This window comes from Rana temporaria, chromosome 6 (genome assembly GCF_905171775.1).
Source record: "Rana temporaria chromosome 6, aRanTem1.1, whole genome shotgun sequence".
NCBI lineage: Eukaryota > Metazoa > Chordata > Amphibia > Anura > Ranidae > Rana > Rana temporaria.
The window spans coordinates 10,270,491-10,281,758 of NC_053494.1; positions in this window are offsets into that span (position 1 = coordinate 10,270,491).

The window sequence follows — 11,268 nt, forward strand, 5'->3', positions numbered from 1 at the left end:
TCTGATCTATGTCACTGTGTAATAACCCCCCCTGTATAATATACACCCCCTCCCTGTATAATATACACCCCCCTCCCTGTATAATATACACCCCCCTCCCTGTATAATATATTCCCCTCCCTGTATAATATATACCCCCCCTCCCTGCATAATATATACCCCCCTCCCTGCATAATATACACCCCCCCCTCCCTGCATAATATACACCCCCCTCCCTGTATAATATACACCCCCCCTCCCTGCATAATATACACCCCCCCTCCCTGTATAATATACACCCCCCTCCCTGTATAATATACACCCCCCTCCCTGTATAATATACACCCCCCCTCCCTCTATAATATACACCCCCCTCCCTGTATAATATACACCCCTCCCTGTATAATATATACCCCCCCTCCCTGTATAATATACACCCCCTCCCTGTATAATACACCCCCCTCCCTGTATAATATACACCCCCCTCCCTCTATAATATACACCCCCCTCCCTGTATAATATACACCCCCCTCCCTGCATAATATACACCCCCCCCCCTGTATATTATACACCCCCTCCCTGTATAATATACACCCCCCTCCCTGTATAATATACACCCCCCTCCCTGTATAATATACACCCCCTCCCTGCATAATATACACCCCCCCCTGTATATTATACACCCCCTCCCTGTATAATATACACCCCCCTCCCTGTATAATATACACCCCCCTCCCTGTATAATATACACCCCCTCCCTGTATAATATACCCCCCCTCCCTGCATAATATACACCCCCCTCCCTGTATAATATATACCCCCTCCCTGCATAATATACACCCCCCTCCCTGTATAATATACACCCCCCCTCCCTGCATAATATACACCCCCCTCCCTGTATAATATACACCCCCCTCCCTGTATAATATACACCCCCCTCCCTGTATAATATACACCCCCTCCCTGCATAATATACACCCCCCCCTGTATATTATACACCCCCTCCCTGTATAATATACACCCCCCTCCCTGTATAATATACACCCCCCTCCCTGTATAATATACACCCCCTCCCTGTATAATATACCCCCCCTCCCTGTATAATATACACCCCCCTCCCTGTATAATATATACCCCCTCCCTGCATAATATACACCCCCCTCCCTGTATAATATACACCCCCCCTCCCTGCATAATATACACCCCCCTCCCTGTATAATATACACCCCCCTCCCTGTATAATATACACCCCCTTCCCTGTATAATATACACCCCCCCTCCCTCTATAATATACACCCCCCTCCCTGTATAATATACACCCCTCCCTGTATAATATATACCCCCCCTCCCTTTATAATATACACCCCCTCCCTGTATAATATACACCCCCTCCCTGCATAATATACACCCCCCCCCCCCCTGTATATTATACACCCCCTCCCTGTAAATTATACACCCCCCTCCCTGTATAATATACACCCCCCTCCCTGTATAATATATACCCCCCTCCCTGTATAATACACCCCCCTCCCTGTATAATATACACCCCCTCCCTTTATAATATATACCCCCCTCCCTGTATAATACACCCCCCTCCCTGTATAATATACACCCCCCTCCCTGTATATTATACACCCCCTCCCTGTATAATACACCCCCCCTGTATATTATACACCCCTGTATAATATACTTATATATATTGTGTCTCTATGGAAGGTATCTGTGTTGCCCTTAGCAACCATTCAAAGCCCAGCTATTATTTTGCCATTTAGAACTCTGTCCCCTGATTGGTCGCTCCGTCCTCTCTCCTCCATCATTTGCTCTCTCTGACTCTCCAAGCCTGGCGGGATTTCTGGTTGCCATGGAAACTTCCAAGGATGTTCACAAAACAGACACTAATAATGTTCCTAAGCAACACGGTGACTCCACGTCCTCAGGATCCACAACACGACCCCGACTCACCCACCCGACCCTCACAAGGGCACAACAACCAATCAGCTTCTGGCTTTCATTTCCAAAGCTGAACTGAACAAGCTGAAGACTGAATCTGATTGGTTGCCACAGCCGACCCAGTTTTTTTTTACATTCCCCTCAGAGTATTTCAGTTTATAGATGGAGTCCGACAACCAGAGTCCCCTCCTGTCTTTATTACTTTGTAGTGTGAATTATCACCTGTATGTAAAGGGCCTGTGTGAGAAGCCTCAGATGGAAGCTGCCTCCCTCCAGCTTGTAGTAAGCACTCCCAGGACGTTGCTAAGGACTCCCAGGACGTTGCTAAGGACTCCCAGGACGTTGCTAAGCACTCCCAGGACGTTGCTAAGGACTCCCAGGACGTTGCTAAGGACTCCCAGGACGTTGCTAAGGACTCCCAGGACGTTGCTAAGGACTCCCAGGATGTTGCTAAGGACTCCCAGGACATTGCTAAGCACTCCCAGGACGTTGCTAAGGACTCCCAGGACGTTGCTAAGGACTCCCAGGACGTTGCTAAGGACTCCCAGGACGTTGCTAAGCTCTCCCAGGATGTTGCTAAGCACTCCCAGGACGTTGCTAAGGACTCCCAGGACGTTGCTAAGCTCTCCCAGGATGTTGCTAAGCTTTCCCAGGACATTGCTAAGCACTCCCAGGACGTTGCTAAGGACTCCCAGGACGTTGCTAAGCACTCCCAGGACGTTGCTAAGCACTCCCAGGACGTTGCTAAGCACTCCCAGGACGTTGCTAAGGACTCCCAGGACGTTGCTAAGCTCTCCCAGGATGTTGCTAAGCTTTCCCAGGACATTGCTAAGCACTCCCAGGACGTTGCTAAGGACTCCCAGGACGTTGCTAAGCACTCCCAGGACGTTGCTAAGCTCTCCCAGGATGTTGCCAAGCACTCCCGGACGTTGCTAAGGACTCCCAGGACGTTGCTAAGCTCTCCCAGGACGTTGCTAAGGACTCCCAGGACATTGCTAAGCTTTCCCAGGACATTGCTAAGCTCTCCCAGGACGTTGCTAAGCACTCCCAGGATGTTGCTAAGGACTCCCAGGACGTTGCTAAGCTTTCCCAGAACATTGCTAAGCTCTCCCAGGACGTTGCTAAGCACTCCCAGGATGTTGCTAAGGACTCCCAGGACGTTGCTAAGCTTTCCCAGGACATTGCTAAGCACTCCCAGGACGTTGCTAAGCACTCCCAGGACGTTGCTAAAGTCAAGACCCCTGCACTGTGCTTGTCTTACTCCTGACCCCTGCACTGTGCATTACTTATTCCTGACCCCTGCACTGCGCTTGACTTACACCTGACCCCTGCACTGTGCTTGACTTACTCAAAAAAAAACGGCGTGGGGGTCCCCCCCAAATCCATACCAGACCCTTTTTTTTTTTTTTTTTTACCAAAGATATGTAGCAGTATACATTTTTGGCCAAATTTATGAAGAAAAATTACTTTTTCTCAAAATTTTATAATAGAAATTAAGAAAAATTCTTTTTTTTTAAAAAAAAATTTACCTTCTTTCTTCATTTATAGCGAAAAAAATAAAAACCGCAGAGGTGATCAAATACCACCAAAAGAAAGCTCTATTTGTGGGGGAAAAAGGACAAAAATTTCATATGGATACAATGTTGTATGACTGAGTAATTGTCATTCAAAATGTGAGAGCGCCGAAAGCTGAAAAATTGGTCTGGTTATTAAGGGGGTTTAAGTGCCCAGTGGTCAAGTGGTTAATAGCAAAATATATGTAAAGTTTATACTATAAAAATTTCTTGTGAAAAAAAAAAAGTTTATACTATAAAAAAGAAATTGCTGTGCGCTGCTAGGGCTGCATTCACACCTGTGCGTTTTCAGCGCACAAAACGTCAGAAAAAAACGCATGAAAAACGCCCAACAAGCAAAATCCCATTCATTTCAATGGCACTTGAAGCAAAACGCCAGAAAAAACGCCCTGGCCCGGATTCAGATAGGAGTTACGACAGCGTATCTCCGGATACGCCGTCGTAACTCTGAGTTGCGCGGTCGTATCTATGCGCCTGATTCGTAGAATCAGTTACGCATAGATTTCCCTAAGATCCAACCAGTCGTAAGTCTCTTACGCCATTTTATCTTAGTTGCATAGTTACGCTGGCAGCTAGGTGGCGCTTCCGCAGATTTACGCGAGGAATATGCAAATTAGGTAGATACGCCGATTCAGAAACGTCCGTCCGCCCGGCGCATTTTTTTACGTCGTTTACGTTAGGCTTTTTCCGGCGTAAAGTTACCCCTGCTATATGAGGGGTATCGTATGTTAAGTATGGACGTCGGGCCAGCGTCGAATTTTCCGTCGATTACGTTGTTTGCGTAAGTCGTTTGCGAATAGGGCTGGGCGTAATTTACGTTCACGTCGAAAAGCATTGGCTTTTTGCGGGTTAATTTGGAGCATGCGCACTGGGATACGTTCACGGACGACGCATGCGCCGTTAGCCAAAAACGTCATTTACGTGGGGTCAGCCTTCATTACCATACAACACGCCCACTGCGTGGAGAATTTGAATTCCGCGGGCTTACGCCGGACCACATACGCTACGCCGCCTTAACTTAGGGCGCAAGTTCTTTCTGAATACGGAACTTGCGCCCTAAGTTACGGCGGCGTAACGTATCTGAGATACGTTACGCCCGCCGATAGATACGCAATTGTATCTGAATCCGGGCCCCTAAGCGCAAAAAAAAAAGGAGAACATTACAGGGTGTTTTTCTGCCTTCTACATTGGTGACCTGAACCAAATTGCGGCAAAATCGCAGTTAAAAGAAAAAAAAAACGTGCGACTTTTGAAACGCTCAGGTGTGAATGCAGCCTCGAGTGTTGGGGTTTGACACCCAGAGACACAGTATAAAGCCCGCTGAGTCGTATAAGATCAGACTTCCAGCATGGAAAGTGTTAAATAAATTGTAAATCAGCAAACCCGTCGCCGTCGTTATCCAGAGCGATCTCCAGCGTGCAGTTATCGTAAAACCAACGCACACACACACCCCCTTCGGTGGCGCCTCGGTGTCAGGGGCCCCCGGTGCGTTGGATAAAGAGAGATAAGAGGGTGTCTGTGTCCCCGGGGGACAGCTGGGTTGCACAGGGCGCTGCCAGAACTGCGTGGGGTGGCGGCAAATTGGACGCTATTTGTTCTGTGACTCCCTCGCGGTCCCCACACACACCCCATGTGTTCCCAGGTGTGCAGCCACCATCCCGACTGCGATTCCAAGGGGAATCAATAAGTGATTTAGATAATGAGATCCGATCTAAGTAAATACGCTTATCTCTAATGTCTGCTCATTACACCGCCAGAGTCATCGCCGCTGCCGCCGCGTCGGCTTATCATCTCCCCATCGCTTTCTCATCAGATATATTCAATCACGCAACAAACGATTCTACAAGAGAACCGCCCTTCTAAGGATTACAGGCAAGCGGAGGGATTTCGAAGAAATGGATTTTACCGCAAATTTATCGACGGGTGAAAAGTGTCCGTTTTACAAATTAAACAGTTACACACACTGGGTTCACGTCTCTAAGGGTTGTGGTGCGTTTGGCATGTTTAAACCCACGTTTCATGCATTTTGCTTTTTTTTCCTCTTTAACCACTTAAGCCCCGGACCATTTTGCAGCTAAAGGACCTTGCCCCTTTTTGCGATTCGGGACTGCGTCGCTTTAACTGACAATTGCGCGGTCGTGCGACGTGGCTCCCAAACAAAATTGGCGTCCTTTTTTCCCCACAAATAGAGCTTTCTTTTGGTGGTATTTGATCACCTCTGCGGTTTTTATTTTTTGCGCTATAAACAAAAATAGAGCGCCAATTTTGAAAAAAATTCAATATTTTTAACTTTTTTCTATAATAAATATCCCCCAAAAATATATAAAAACATTCCCTCAGTTTAAGCGTTTATTGATTGGTTTGCGCAAAATTTATAGCGTCTACCAAATAGGGGATAGTTTTATGGCATTTTTATTAATATTTTTTTTTCTAGTAATGGCGGTGATCAGCGATTTTTTATCGTGACTGCGACATTATGGCGGACACTTCGGACACTTTTGACACTATTTTGGGACCATTGTAATTTTTACAGCGATCAGTGCTATAAAAATGCATTGGTTATTGTAAAAATTACACTGGCAGTGAAGGGGTTAACCAGGAGGGGGCGCTGGAAGGGTTAAGTGTGCCCTAAGGGAGTGATTCTTACTGTGGGGGGGGCGTGGCTGGGCGTGTGACGTCACTGATCGTCATTCCCTATGACAGGGAACAGACGATCAGTGACAGGCTCACTAGGAAGAACGGGGAAGGTTTGTTTACACTTACCTCTCCCCGTTCTTCCTCTCTGTGACCCGATTGCGGGACACCAGCGGCGATCGGGTCCGCTGTTCCCGTGGGGACGGTCACGGAGAAGATGACCGGGTCGCGAGCATGCCGGCGGCAGCACGCTCGCGATCCACGGCTGGGATCTTAAAGGGGACGTACATGTACGCCCTTGTGCCCAGCCTTGCCATTTTGACGACGTATATCGTCGTGCGACGGTCCTCAAGCAGTTAAATACACTGTGTATAGCTGGTTGCTAAGGAGGAAGCCGGCCGCCACATCCTTAACAACCGATGAGTCATCAGCTGTAAGTGAAGTTCCTCGCTGACAGCTTAAAAAAAAGAATTGTCAGCCAAAATAAATGGGGGGAAAAAAATGGCTTGTGGTACCCCCTCCCCACAAGTTCATTCCATATCAGGTGGACTGAAACCCGGACACATGATTCAAAACCTGAACTGTCCGGGTGAATTCTGGACAGGTGGGAACCCTAGGTCCCCCCAAATCCATATCAGACCCTTATCTCAGCATGCAGCCAGGCAGGTCAAGAAACGGATGGGACGAGCGAGTCCTCCTGAACCACACCAGGCCGCATGCCCTAAACATGGGGGGGGGCCTTCCAGATTCTGATAAGGCCCCTGCCCACAGATCCCCTCAACCACCGCTCAGGGTTGTGGGGAAGAGGCACTTGTCCCCATCAACATGGGGACAAGGTTCTTTGGGGCCCCTCCCTGCCCCAAAGCACCCCTCCATGTTGAGGGCATGCAGCCTGGTATGGTTCGGGGGGGGGGGGGGGCGCTCGCTCGTCCCATCCCTTTCCTAACCTGCTGCTTATTTTTTATCACGTGTCCGGGTTTAGGCGGGCGTAGCGCATCTCATATACTTGGGGCCCCCCCCTAAAATCCATATCAGACCCTTATCCGAGTATGCAGCCTAGCAGGTCTGGAAAAGAGGGGGACCAGCCCTAAACTTTAGGGGGGGCTTCCAGATTCTGATAAGCCCACAGACCCCCACAACCACTGACCAGGGTTGTGGGGGAGGGGCACTTGCAGGGCCGCCATCAGGAATTATGGGGCCTGTAGAATCTGCTATCCCTTACACAGCCTCAGTCATGGGCCCCCTGGAGCAGAGAACCAGGGGGGGGGGGGGGGTGCTGCCGCCTGAAATTGAGAAGCGGGGGGCCCTTTACAAAGAAAAAAAGAAATACAGAAAAATATATATAACAAAATATATAAAAAAAGGGGGGTAGCCATCCGGGCCCCTGGGTACCTCTAAAAAAATAAAATAAAAAAAAGGCCCTTTAATAAAAAAAAAACATTTTTTTAAAGGGGGTTGCCATCTGGGCCCCTTGCAGGTGTACTGCCTGTACCCCCCTGATGACGGCCCTGGGCACTTGTCCCCATCAACATGGGCCCAAGGTGCTTTGGGGTGGGGGGCAGAGCCAAAGCACACCTCCATGTTAGGGGCATGCAGCCTGGTACGGTTCAGGAGGGGGGCGCTCACTCATCCAATCCCTTTCTTGACCTGCCAGGCTGCATACTTGGATAAGGGTCTGGTATGGATTTTGGGGGGGACCCCGACACCATTTAAGAAAAAATTGGTGTGGGGGTTCCCCTCCAAATCCATACCAAACCCGTCGGGCCTGGTATGGATTTTGGGGGGGGGGGGGGATTACCATATTTTTTTTCTGGGAATTCTATTTTTTACATTCAGCTGTCAGCGAGGAAACCTGCTGACAGCTAATGACTCATCGGTTGTTAAGGACGTGGCAGCACGCTTCCTGGCCCGCTCCTTAGCAACCAGCTATACACAGTGTGTTAAAGAGAAGGAAAAAAAAAACACTTGCGTTTCTTGGTGCGGCTCAATTAAAGTCTTTTACACGCAAAATGCAATAAATGCAGTAAAAAAAATGCAGTAAAAAAAAAGCCTTGACCCTTTCTACAAAAAAAAAAAACGCAGCACCGCAAAACGCACAGATGTGAACTACATCCATAGGGAACCATGTTAAATGAATGGACACTTTTCTGCAAAACACGCCAAAAAAAACACATAGGTGTGAACATAGGGTTAAATCAGGGACTGATGGGCGCTCTGCTGTTTACCGGTATCACCGAAATTCAGACATTTGTACCCGCACCCTATAAATATAGAGGATTTACCTTGCCGGACACTCTTGTAGGCCCCCAGCAGGGGGCAGTGTGTGTCCACCATTTACACATATTATACATATTTCAGCTCTTCTGCAGACTCTCCTCTATACATTTTTTATCTGAACTTTCTAAATCTGGGTACAGGGATTAAAAATGTATGACATCATCATCATCAGCGCCATCATTATCCGGACACATTCCTCCATTAGTCTTCATGCACATTTGTATTCCGGTTTTACAGAGACAGATATATTGGGATAATTCTTTTATTATAGAGCTTTTTTTTTTTTTTTTTTACCTATAAACAGATCCAGTGTAATACTTAAAGCTGAACAGATATAATAGGCATGAATAATGCAGCTCTATAATCATGAATACTTTGTTATTATTTATTATGTATGTATTTATTATTCATTATGATGTATTATTTTAAATACAGTGGAACCTCGGTTTAAGAGTAACTTGGTTTGAGAGCGTTTTGATTTGCGAGCAATTCTGGCTCGGTTTGCGAGTGTTGACTAGCAAGACAAGCAGGATTCAAGCTAAATAGGCCTGCAGTACCTCATTTGGCCTGAGGTACGGGGGCGCAGGAGCCGAGAAAAGCCGAACATAGGCCTGCAGTACCTCATTTGGCCTGAGGTACGGGGGCGCAGGAGCCGAGAAAAGCCGAACATAGGCCTGCAGTACCTCATTTGACCTGAGGTATGGGGGCACAGGACCCGAGCAGAGCCAAAAATAGCCCTGCAGCACCTCATTTTGCCTGAGGTACGGGGGCGCAGGAGCCGAGAAAAGCCGAACATAGGCCTGCAGCACCTCATTTTGCCTGAGGTACGGGGGCACAGAAGCCAAGCAGAGCCGAAAATAGGCCTGCAGTTCCTCATTTGGCCTGAGGTACGGGGGCGCAGGAGGCGAGAAAAGCCGAACATTGGCCTGCAGTTCCTCATTTGGTCTGAGGTACGGAGGCGCAGGAGGCGAGAAAAGCCGAACATTGGCCTGCAGTACCTCATTTGGCCTGAGGTACGGGGCGCATAAAAAAAACCAAAGCGTCCTCGGGCATTTTCGGCCATTTTTGGCGCTCTCTGGCGCCCCCCCACCTCTGCCCGCATTCGGTATTGCAACCCATTGAAGTCAATGCGGAACAAATTATTTCCGTTTCCATTGACTTCAATGGGAAAATGTGCTTTGATATGGGAGTGCTTTGGATTACGAGCATTCTCCTGGAACGGAGTATGCTCGTAATCCGAGGTTCAACTGTGTAGGCATCCAAGCATCCAAGCTCAACCGATGGAGTCCATGGCGGCCCTCCAGCTGTTGCGAAACTACAAGTCCCATCATGCCTCTGGGCTCGGAGCGCCATTCATTTCAGAAGACTGAGGACCTCTTGTGGTGAAATTTTTATTTTTTATTCTTGAAAAGCCTGTGGCGTGCAAAACACACCCAAAAACTCCACCCGGTGCAGGAAAAATGTGCAACGGGTGCTGCGTCAAACGGTCCTCCGCAAGAAGGACATGACCCTGATCCCCCGGGGCGTTAGGCTCCAGACTGAGGTACTCAAGTGGTCCGAGCAGCCGAAGCCGACACGGACCCCATTCCTTGGAGGGTCTGACGAAACAGGTGGGTGGGGCTCCCTCGAAGGGAGACCCCATGTGAGAGCAGGCGAACTAAGCCAGAAGGCCATGTCCACCCACTCCCAAGACGTTCAGGGCTGCCCCGAGGACCCGTACCCTACTAATCACACACAGTGACAAACGTGAAACACCAAACAAAAAAAAAAGACATAAAAGTGCCGAACACGGGGGAAAATAAAAAAGAAAGTGGGGGAGAAGGAAGATGGGAGAGTGAGTGGAAAGTGACCATTTAGGTGAATAGGCCCCCCACCACAACCTAGGTTGACCACATTTCCAAACTACAATTCAGGGACACCCCCCCTTCCCAAAAATCAGCTTGTGCTGTAACGAATCTCAGCACAGTGATTGGACACAAGAGGCGGGATTTATGATTTCTCCAATCACAAGCAGGGGGCGGGGATTGTGCTCCTCCAGACATTCCCGGCCAGGACAAGTACTGTCAGTGAGTAAAGCGGTGATGTGGCGGCCTTTTTTGGGGGCATCAGAATGGCCCCAGGGGGTGGGGTAGCTGTGTCAGTTTCATTCTGGGACACTGCATTGTCCTGGAATGAAGGTGCCCGGGACAGACCTGCAAAATGCACCCTAGTGGTCACCCTACTGTTTGCAACTGCATGCAATACAATGTATGCAAATTAATACAAATTAATCAGTTTCGCTCGGCTAAGCCCCCATTCACGGGTCCAAATCGCATGACAAGTCGCACCCTATTGTTGGCAATGGAACTGTTCAAATTCGATATTGCGGCGCTGCACCAATTTGAAATATAAGGTTCCTGCACTTTGCCATTTCAGGTGTGACTTGCATTGACATCTGTGTATGAAGTCGCACTGATGTCAGACAAGTCGCACTGACACGCGGCTTTAAAATTGTGCGATTTCAAGTGAAGTCTCACGATTTCAAAGTCAGATTCAGTGTGAAGGGGGGGGGGGGGGGGGGGGGTAAGGGGGAGATTTACTAATTATGGTGCACACAGAATCCGGTGCGGCTGTGCATAGCAACCAATCAGCTTCCAGGTTTTATTGTCAAAGTTTATTAACTGCTTAAGGACCGCCTCCTGCACATATACGTCGGCAGAATGGCACGGCTGAGCACAGGTACGTCCTCTTTAAGTGCCCAGCCGTGGGTCACGGGCGCGCGCCCGCGACCCGGTCCGAAGCTCTGTGACCGTGACTGCGGGACCCGCGGACCCTATTGCCGCTGGAGACCCACGATCGGTCCCCGGAGCTGAAG